Raw genomic sequence first — 10,805 nt, 5'->3', positions numbered from 1 at the left:
ATGCCTAACCACACTGCTGGCTGTCTCCATGTTGCATGTGTTTAAGTGTTTGTTATCCTGCAATAAATGCTTGCTGTGGTACAATATTTTGATATTGACTTTATACTACTAAGTCTTGTGCCTGTACCCACTTACATGTGCCCCTAAGATGGCTCCTTCATGGTATGAAATCCTCATCAATACCAGTTCTTCTAAATTAATTTTTTCTCGGCCCCCAGTGAGCTTATTTCTGCTCCCCACCTTCATCAGAGCCTACCTCCATAATGCATAGGTTAGTGTTATCAGCTGCCATCCTCAGAGGCTTGGGTTCAATTCCTGCTACTGGGAGAAATTGAAGGCTAGCAGGTTGGTTCGTGGTTAAGAAGGTACACTAGTCTTTTACTACCTTTATCTTCTTGCTCCTTTCCTTTTTCTGAGTTTATCCAGCATTCTTCTTATCCTACACTTCCCATCTGAAGATTGAAGATCTACCAAGATCGCCCTTCAACGAGTTTTGAAGCCTGCCCTCCTGATGAAAGTGGGAAGCAGGTTAGAAATTAATTCAGAAAAATTGGGATTGGTGAGAAAAGAGCCAGTTTATTTGAAGACAACAGTACATGAAGATTAAGTGGAGATTGTTCTTGTCCTAGCTCTGCCTATTTTTCCATAGATTGACCTGTCATTGTGTTTTTCCTATTGTGTGTATGTTGGGTATTCAGCCCGAAGGCTGGTTTGAACCTCCACAGCTCCACCAACAGCTGTCATAGATATCCTAGGTGTCGCTGAAGAGGCATACTGGGGAAATAAGGAGTGGTGTAGTTTCCCATTGCTTTCCTCACTGCACCAGAAGTTGCTATTACATATCAGTCCGCCAAGCCCACTGAAATGCATGCACCAACCAACCCTATGAGTGATATTTTCACACCATTCATAACAGGGACTGACTGCATAAGGAATGGTATTACTAGCATCGCTCATACCTCGGTCACTTTCATATTTTCAAGCCAAGGATGAGACTGAGACAGGTCAATGAAAGTAACAAACAAAATTAATAAATTTATTCTAGCCCATACCAGAAGACTGTAAATACTACATCTCACCAGCAAAGGCATTTTTTTTCCTATTATGTGTTTCTTTTAATGTTCATATCTTTCTATACATGATTTGCTTTGGAAAATTATATCAGGTTAAATAGGTACAGTACATACCACTCGTCTCTAATGGGGGTGTACCTGAAAAGAGCTGCGCCACCTCGGGTGAGGACATTAATTTACTTTGTTTTCCAATAGGTGGAAAAATGCTTACGCATGTGTACATATGCTATTTTGCTTCGGAGCACTATTTTGACCTGGCTGTCTCCCATTTTGGCCTTCTTTATGTGTTTTTGGAGTTTTTATATTCTGTGAATCTTACAGGTATCAGGTGGTTTGGTACTAATTTTTAAATTTCTAGGGTTCCTGAAGTGCTTTGTTTATTATGACTATTTTCCAGTGGCTTAAGCTAGTATCAAGACATGGGCTACCATTAGATTTAGGTTACCCCTTTTCGATGGTTGGTTTAGTGAACGTCAAGCCTTCAAAGTTTTGAGCTGCAGCCAATAGCAACAGAGAAGCCTGCTGTGGTATCAAGGCTGCTTCACAAGCTACTGGCCTCTGCTACTGCCAATGCTCAACCCCTGATCAGTGGAGATGTTAGCCTAAGGTTAGCAAATTAAAATCCGGCTTTGTGGCTATATGGATGGAATGTTTGTCTTTGGTCCGATGGTCCTGGTTCAATTCTCAAAATCAACCCTGATATACTCTCAATTCACCTGACTTGGGGACTGAGTGTTTATGATGTCTTCACCATTCATTTTATCCTCATTAAGTCACCACCAAGCCTATACAGATGCCATGCACCATTATTATTATTGTTATTAAATATAATTTTTAATTTTACAGCAGTCGTACTCATCATTCACTGGTTAATTAGTTTCCTCAGGAGATCAGTGGTGGTGTCTGACCCATGATCATGGGTTCGATTCCACCCAACAAAAGAGAACACTGAATCTGAAAGATGGCATTTCATTTTCAGCAGATCTACCTATAAAAAGAAAACTATATTAATCCTATCTATAACAACAGCCCTGCAGTGTCTTCCTACAAGGATGTTGAAGTAAACGGGTGTGAAATACCAACACTCTGTTATCTATATAATTAAGTCAGAAGTATGAAGTGAGGAAGTATAGTATATAGAACGAGTAACGCATGATTGATAGTTAGCTGTGGCGATCTGACGGACCGAAGCCTAGCACACCTATCACCCCGATCCTTGCTCCTATGCGATATACAGCAGCAAGCCATGCGAGGTGAGTCGAGGGGAGAGGGATGAGAGTCTGGGCTGCAATATCAGTCTCTGATGTCTTGCTCTCAGAAATACGTGCAACATTTTTTCTCATTTCTTACAAGTTTTGTAAATGGAACAATGTGTCAGATGCTTGCATTATAATGTGCTTTAAACTTCCATCATTGTCAATTGAGGTTTGGGCTTCACTGATAGCAGTATACGGCACTGCTATTTTCATTATAATCTACTCTTATACATTGCTACATTTTTACTTTTGTTTCTTAGTACAGATTGAACATGATACATGCTATAGAAACAAAGCAACCACCTATCAGACATGAACACAGTCCACAACACAAACAAAGAATACACTGGGCAAATTTTTTGTATAACCTTCATCAGTGGAACAGAGAAAATGTTGGTTTTTATATTGTTAACATTTTAAATGATGTTTTTAGCAATTTACAGCTCCTCATTTATTTTCTTACCTGTTACTTTACTTCTTATAATTAACTTTTCTACCAAATCTAAAGACATTTTGAAGCAGAAAGAGATGGAGGCTTTATATAGGCAGCAGAAATTCAGTTTCTGAGAACATTGTTACAAAACACAACTTCTAAAATTGTGATCAATCAACTGATCAAAAGTAAAACTCCATATTAAGTTTAGGCTGTTTGTGTTAATAGGTCACCTGAATAGCATTGCATTGCCTCACCTCAGGTCTCCACCCCAGTAGCAGAGATCATAGTTTTATTATCATTGTTATTATTACACTGTACTCTGTTGTTCCTAAATGGTACCTACTTTCTCTTCCTAAATCCTCACTTTTACTCTTAATTTACACCCATCTTCTGGAAAAGGGCTAGAACATTATGTTCCACTCGCTAAATGTAGCAGCAGCACCGCCGCCACCACCACCACAACCACCACCACCCCCAACACTATCACCAAGGACAATCTTTGCTGAATTAGGTTAACACCTTAATACACAACACTGTCCTCAGAAACCCGATTGCTCAAACAACCAACTTAAATATTTCATTTAATTCCATCATGTGAATTCGTGGCTATGTGCAACATATCCAGACACATTGTCACAAATTGTCTTGAGCAGAAATTTCATACATTAACTGTTTACATTGTTTGTTGAAAAATAATTATTACTAAAGTGTTATTTGAGTTAGGGGATATTAGAGGTTAAATGACTTGTTCTATCTTAGAATATAAATGATATCAATAATTTTTATAATTTAAGTATTGAGAGAATCCTAGAGTGAAATGAATCCTAATAATAAACAATTAGGTTGAAATAAAAAATGCAGATGTGCTTGCAGAATTCTTTTAACATTAATGTTGCTATTTAGATTTTATTTAATTCAATTACAAATTACTCTTAATTTCCACATACCTAAAAAAATTTTTTAAGCGACAATATGTTATGACTTCATGACATCTGTACACTGAAAATCCCTGGCAGACTAGTTAGTTTGCAGGATACCATATTTCAAAGTACTTCTTATCTAAATTCTCAATCACTGCCCGAAGGTGTTAGGCTGAGGTAAATCGTGTACACAGCTATTGATTCCAGAAGATCAATTCCAAGGGAAGGTAAGTAGGACATTTTTATTGATTCTAAGGCAATACAACATTCTTGAACCTAGTCATGGCAAATGGAAAGAACAATTTGGTTGGAAATCCTCATGTAAGTTTAACAAATACTTCATAGTACTATTTTAACTCACTTATGTGCAATCCTTTACACCAGTGTTGAATAGCCTGCTCACTTTCTCCCAATACAGTTATTTATTCATTCAATATTAGTAGGTATGACAGTATGACATTTTTTTATAATCAAACATTATGCATGTGTAAGAAAAAATATTTAGGGGGGTAAATTAATATCATTCCTTGTCATTAGAAAAGCCACAATTCAATTCAAAAGGTAAGCAAAGACAACTTCATTTTTTTTTATGGCGGGTTAAATTAATATGATTTTCTCATTAGAAACCTCCACTGAGTCAAAAATGAGAAATTTATGTTCATACATACTCATTATAGACAGTTATGCATTCCACTGGTCACTCTCTAAGCCTGTGTGAAAACCGTTTATAACACTTCTCCCCTTCCTGAAATAAATAAATAAATCAATAAATCAATAAATCAATAAATAAATAAATAAATAAATAAATAAATAAATAAATAAATAAATAAATAAATAAATAAATAAATAAATAAATAAATAAATAAATAAATAAATAAATAAATAAATAAATAAATAAATAAATAAATAAATAAATAAATAAATAAATAAATAAATAAATAAATAAATAAATAAATAAATAAATAAATAAATAAATAAATAAATAAATAAATAAATAAATAAATAAATAAATAAATAAATAAATAAATAAATAAATAAATAAATAAATAAATAAATAAATAAATAAATAAATAAATAAATAAATAAATAAATAAATAAATAAATAAATAAATAAATAAATAAATAAATAAATAAATAAATAAATAAATAAATAAATAAATAAATAAATAAATAAATAAATAAATAAATAAATAAATAAATAAATAAATAAATAAATAAATAAATAAATAAATAAATAAATAAATAAATAAATAAATAAATAAATAAATAAATAAATAAATAAATAAATAAATAAATAAATAAATAAATAAATAAATAAATAAATAAATAAATAAATAAATAAATAAATAAATAAATAAATAAATAAATAAATAAATAAATAAATAAATAAATAAATAAATAAATAAATAAATAAATAAATAAATAAATAAATTCAACAATCAATCAATCCCCCATTGATCTGCATTTAGGATTGTTGCCCATGTAGCAGATATCCTATCAATTCTTTCCCCAGTTACTTGGAACCAGAACTGTATGTGGATTAAGTCCAGTTTTATGGCCGGATGCCTTTATTGATGCTAACCCTCTTCACTCACTACTGTATGTTTCTGTGATGGTTGGTAGCTAGAGGAATCAACCAAATGCAGCTAAAATTCCAAGCCCATCTGAGAATCAAACCCAAAAACTCCCATGTCTTGTATTCTATGGCATGAAAGTATAAATCAGTATCATAGGACCAGGCATGTTAAAAAAGAGTGTGCCTGAAAAGACCAGCTGTTTACCAGATAGTATGCAGTAAAGAACAAGGTGTATTTTGAAGTTCTCCTTTCACCAATCCATAACATTGGTTGCAACTAAGATACTGATTTTCTTCCAAAATATTGAGAAAGCTATCTTGGCAAGAAATGCTAAAGAGATACTGTGAATAAGAGGAATATATCAAACCATGTTTTAACTTTATTCCATTGACAAAGTATTACCAGATCTTTTTAGTTAGTGCAGCCATTGGCGATATATTGTCACTCGATCTTTGACGATATATCAATTGGCCCTGTATGGGTTAAGATGAAACACAGTAATAAGAAGAAGAGTAGTAGTCTGACAAGATTGAAATGTAGACTTTCTGCCCAGAGGATATCTGGAAATGGGGAAAGGTGAAAAATTAGAAGGAATTATCTTAGCATGATCTAGCAAGAGGACAGTGTCCCAGTTAGTGAAATGAAATGTCGTATGGCTTTTAATGCCGGGATATCTCAGGAAGGGTTCGGCTCGCCAGGTGCAGGTCTTTCTATCTGACTCCCGTAGGCGACCTGCACGTCGTGACAAGGATGAAATGATGATGAAGATGACACATACACCCAGCCCCCGTGCCATTGGAATTAACCAATTAAGGTTAAAATCCCCGACCCGGCCAGGAATCGAACCCGGGACCCTCTGAACCGAAGGCCAGGACGCTGACCGTTCAGCCAACGAGTCGGACTCCCAGTTAGTGATAAGATGCAAGAACATTCCAACCAACAAGATACCTTGCATACTTACAGGATAAGAAATGAGCCATTACAAAACATTACTGGAATTAAAGAGGGTGTGTTGACTGAAAATTCTGGACATCTGCTCAACTTCCACTGAATTCAACACAAATTTCACTCTCAGTCATCAAGATTTGAATGATATAAGGTTGACTTTTTCTGTCCATGCTGCAGAAGAGTGTGTATTGATAAGATAAGAATATGATGATGATGAAATGGCATATGGCTTTTTGTGCCAGTAGTGTCCGAGGACAAGTTCGGCTCGCCAGGTGCAGGTCTTTCAATTTGACGCTCGTAGGCGACCTGTAAGTCGTGATGAGGATGAAATTATGATGAAGACGACACATACACCCAGCCCCCGTGCCAGCGAAATTAACCAATTATGGTTAAAATTCCCGACCCTGCCGGGAATCAAACCCAGGACCCCTGTGACCAAAGGCCAGCACGCTAACCATTTAGCCATGGAACCGGACTATGATGATGATTATGATGACAATGAAGATGATGATGAAAAGTCGGGTTGTAAGTATCACCAAGAGAAGTCCTCTCAGTTGTAATTACTATGTTGCCAGGGTGAAAGTAAGTACCAAGACATTGACCTTCACTGGGTTAATCATATAAATGGGATTGTAAATGAAGGTCACAGATCTATTCATATGGATATGAGGGCATTCAGGGGTTCTAGTAAAAGAGAGGGCATATAAGTCAATGGTAAGACCCCAATTACAGTATGGTTCGAGTATATGGGACCTTCATGAGAATTACTTGATTCAAGAACTGGAAAAGATACAAAGGAATGCAACATAACTTATTCTGGGTAATTTCCAACAAAAGAGTAGTGTTATAAAAAGGTTGCAAACAAGCAGCTCGACTAAGTGGAACATTCTAAGGTGTCAATGGAGAGAAGGTTTGGAATGACATTGGTAGATGAATAAGCTTGAGTGGTGCTTTTAAAAGCAGGAAAGATCAAAATATGAAGATAAAGTTGGAATTCAAGAGGACAAATTAGCAACCTAAATCATTTAAGAAAAGGCTATGTAAAGAACTGATAGGGAGGGAGTCTGGCACTTTGTGACAGCCCTAAATGCAGGATCGGTGGTGACTGACTGACTGACTGACTGACTGACTGACTGATTGGTGATACATGAATTAGTTGTAAAGTACTATAAAATTCTGCTATGTTGAACAGTACTGTATTTTATTTCCAACATGCAGAGGTGTTAGTTTAAATAGGTAACGGGATATGATAGCGGATTGGAACCGATTTCCCACCAAGGTGGCTGCAGTTCCAATTCTGGCCGATGAATGTGGGTTTGGAATCTGTGTAAAACTGAAGAGCCCTTGGCTATGATCATGATAACAGAAGTCATATTTAAACTATAAGCTTTCCTTCCTTTAATACAGGTTGAATTTGGCTACCTAAAAGGAATGTTTGATGAAGAGGGAGACTTTGCCCTTCAGTTCTTCTACCACTCATCAACTCTACAATACTTTTCTTTGCTAGTGATTTAATGTTGCACTAACACATCAAACATTTTTGGAAACATAAGGATGGGAAAGGGTTAGGACTGGGAAGGTAGCGACAGTGGCCTTAAGGTACAGCCCCAGAATTTGCCTGGATTAAAAATAGGCTGCTGACTGTGGGATTCAAACCTTCCATGTCCCGAATGCAAGCTCACAGCTTCGTAAGTCTAACCACATTGAAACTTGCTCCGTATAGATTTTACATAATTGAAAGAAAATGTAATTGGCTATCCCAAAATTAAGCTAAAAAGAAACTCCTAACCCTTTCCTATCCCATCGTCACCATAAGACCTACTGTGTCAGTGCGACATTAAGCCAATTGTAAAAAAAAAATATTTAATATTGATTTTCTATAAAATGCGTACTACTTGTGAAAGATCCCTTTACTGTAAACACCTTTTGTCATGTACATAATTTTCTTCAAATGACATAGAAAATTACTATTTTCTGCAGGTTTCACGCTCTGCATTGAGTGACTGACAGACCAACAACAAACCTACCGGTTACAATGGCAATATCTCTGGTTGCTTACATGCAGGGAAGTAACGTAATGCCATTTTCATCATCATTCCTGTAAACTCATGGTTGTTCCTTGGGTAGTAGGAGAGACAGACGTCAAACTGCCATTCTGCCGGATATTTGCAAAATACCATTGGAGGTTACAATCATCCTTGAATAGCACTAAGGGGAGCTGTTAACATTTTAACAGTACCCCAGAGTGTAGCCCATTACTTCACACCGTAAAGTGTTTTCTGGTATTTGCAGTAATTTTTTCTGTATCTCTCTTCTACTTCTGTTTTTTGCTTTAATTTCTTGCCTCTGCCTTGCCTCTTCAGGTTTAAGTAATAACACGATAAGTCATCTTCTTATCTGTTTACCTAAGAATACCTGCACCTAAATTTCTCCTTTGTTACCACCTTTTTATATCCATAACTCATATCATCACAATTGAATGAGGGACATTTCATTTTTCAATACATCGGCTTGGTATTTACATATTTGTCCTCTTCGGCTGTCTTCAGTTATAGTCCTATTTTCTATTCATTTCAAATTTCTTAACTGTATTACTTTCTTCCTTAATTACTCCATATGTATGCGAGTACTGATCCCGAAACCTGGACACTCTTTCCTTTGAGGAAAATTTCCAAGCTGTTCAAATGAATCTCTCTTTGGCCCTGGAGAATATCGAAATATGAAGGCAATTTTAATGATGGTGCAGACCATTGTTTCATGGTAACTGCTGGCTAAACAATAAGTCATATCACAAAACAGTTTACACAATCACCACTCAATTTGGAGAGATCTTCAACTTTGATCCTATGACTTATTTGTCATACATAGATTCTTTATATGTTAAATAGCATTGCATTTCTTGATTATGATCAAATCTCGATTGTGACTGGCATTAGGAAATGGGACCTGTCTTTATAATGAAAACTCTCTATCATTATTGTGAATGGCAGTTGGCATGAGAGCCTGCTGTTATAGTAGAAACTCCGGAACTGAATTGTAAATGGCAGTAGGAAATGTGGCCTGCCATTATCATCAAAACTTCCCAACATGCACCTTACATAGATAAGAATGTATGGCATCCTCCCCACTCTATTTGTCAGATAGCGCTAAGAGACATGCAATTTAGTATAATCTTACTCACTGCCTGTACAGTAATTTACATAGAAATCCATTTACAAGGTAGAACTGTCACAGTTACTTCATTACTGCAGAGGTCACCATTCTTATTTCTTACTAGCAAATGTACCCGTGCTTTGCTACAGTGTTCTATTGAAATATGACCCTTGATTTATGTTGTCAATGACCATAACCGAGAATTTAAAATGGAGGGAGTCCTAGAGATCGTGTGGAATGACATTAGCAGACAAATAAGCTTGAATGGAGTTTCTAAAAGTTGGAAAGATCATAATATGAACATAAAGTTGGAATTCAAGAGAAAAAGAAAATGTTATTGGCTTTACATCCAACGAACTACTTTTATGATTTTTGGAGATGCCAGTGTGTGTTTTTGTTGTGTGTGTGTGTGTGCGTGCGTGTGTGTGCATGCGTGCGTGTGTGTGTGTGTGTTTTTTTTTCTTCTCCAGATCTCAGTATGTGCAACTCTTATTTGGGGAGAAATTTGAATCAGGAAGTCTATCAGAACAATCTGAATAAAGCTGAGGCACTAGAAAATTAAATTAGGAGAGCAACAAGTGATATAACAGGAGACTAGTTATTATTCTTGTCACAGATTTTCCTTTGAAGATGTTGCATCCACATAAATATACAGTATCTGGATATCATTTTCATCAGCTGCTATGACATTAATGTAAGAAAAGGAAAAAAATATTGCCTGCATTTCTTTTCTTGTACTTTTCATGAAAATGAGGCTGTTTCTATATTCTTCCTTGTTGAAAAGAACAGCGGTTGTCTCCAGCAGGCAGGACTGATAGCATTCTGGGGGAATACAGCATGTCCTTTCTGTCAGCTTGTAGTGTGTGCCTCACTTGAGTTTGACATAGACTCTGTTTGAGAGTCGCTGTATAATATAAGGTGGGTATCATCATGCTAAAGTGTTGGTCAGAAATTTGCATATGTGTAGATTTCTTCATTACACATGGTATGTCATTCTCTTCAGTCTTAAAGTCTTCCAAAAAGAACAAGTCTTAAAGTCTTCAGAAAAGAACAAGTGAAATCCTCTATTCACAGTTACACTGCAATCTCTTTTACTTCTGGCCTTTTACCATGAAATCGTTATCTACTAGTTCCACTTCTTCACCCTTCTCTTACCCTTCACAGCAATGTCAAAATAGCCTACTCTACATCCTAAAATCATTCAACATTTTTCCATGAATCATGTTCATGTCTCACCTGTCTGGCTCCATGGCTAAATGGTTAGCTTGTTGGCCTTTGCTCATAAGGGTCCCGGGTTTGATTCCCGGCAGGGTCGGGAATTTTAACCATAATTGGTTAATTCCGCTGGCACGGGGGCTGAGTGTATGTGTTGTCTTCATCATTATTTCATCCCCATAATGATACGCAGGTCACCTACGGGAGTCAAATTAAAAGACCTGCAT

This window comes from Anabrus simplex, chromosome 6 (assembly GCF_040414725.1).
Source record: "Anabrus simplex isolate iqAnaSimp1 chromosome 6, ASM4041472v1, whole genome shotgun sequence".
NCBI classification, from domain to species: Eukaryota; Metazoa; Arthropoda; class Insecta; order Orthoptera; family Tettigoniidae; genus Anabrus; species Anabrus simplex.
The sequence above is the reverse complement of the archived record's forward strand: the minus strand, read 5'-3'. Positions refer to the sequence as shown.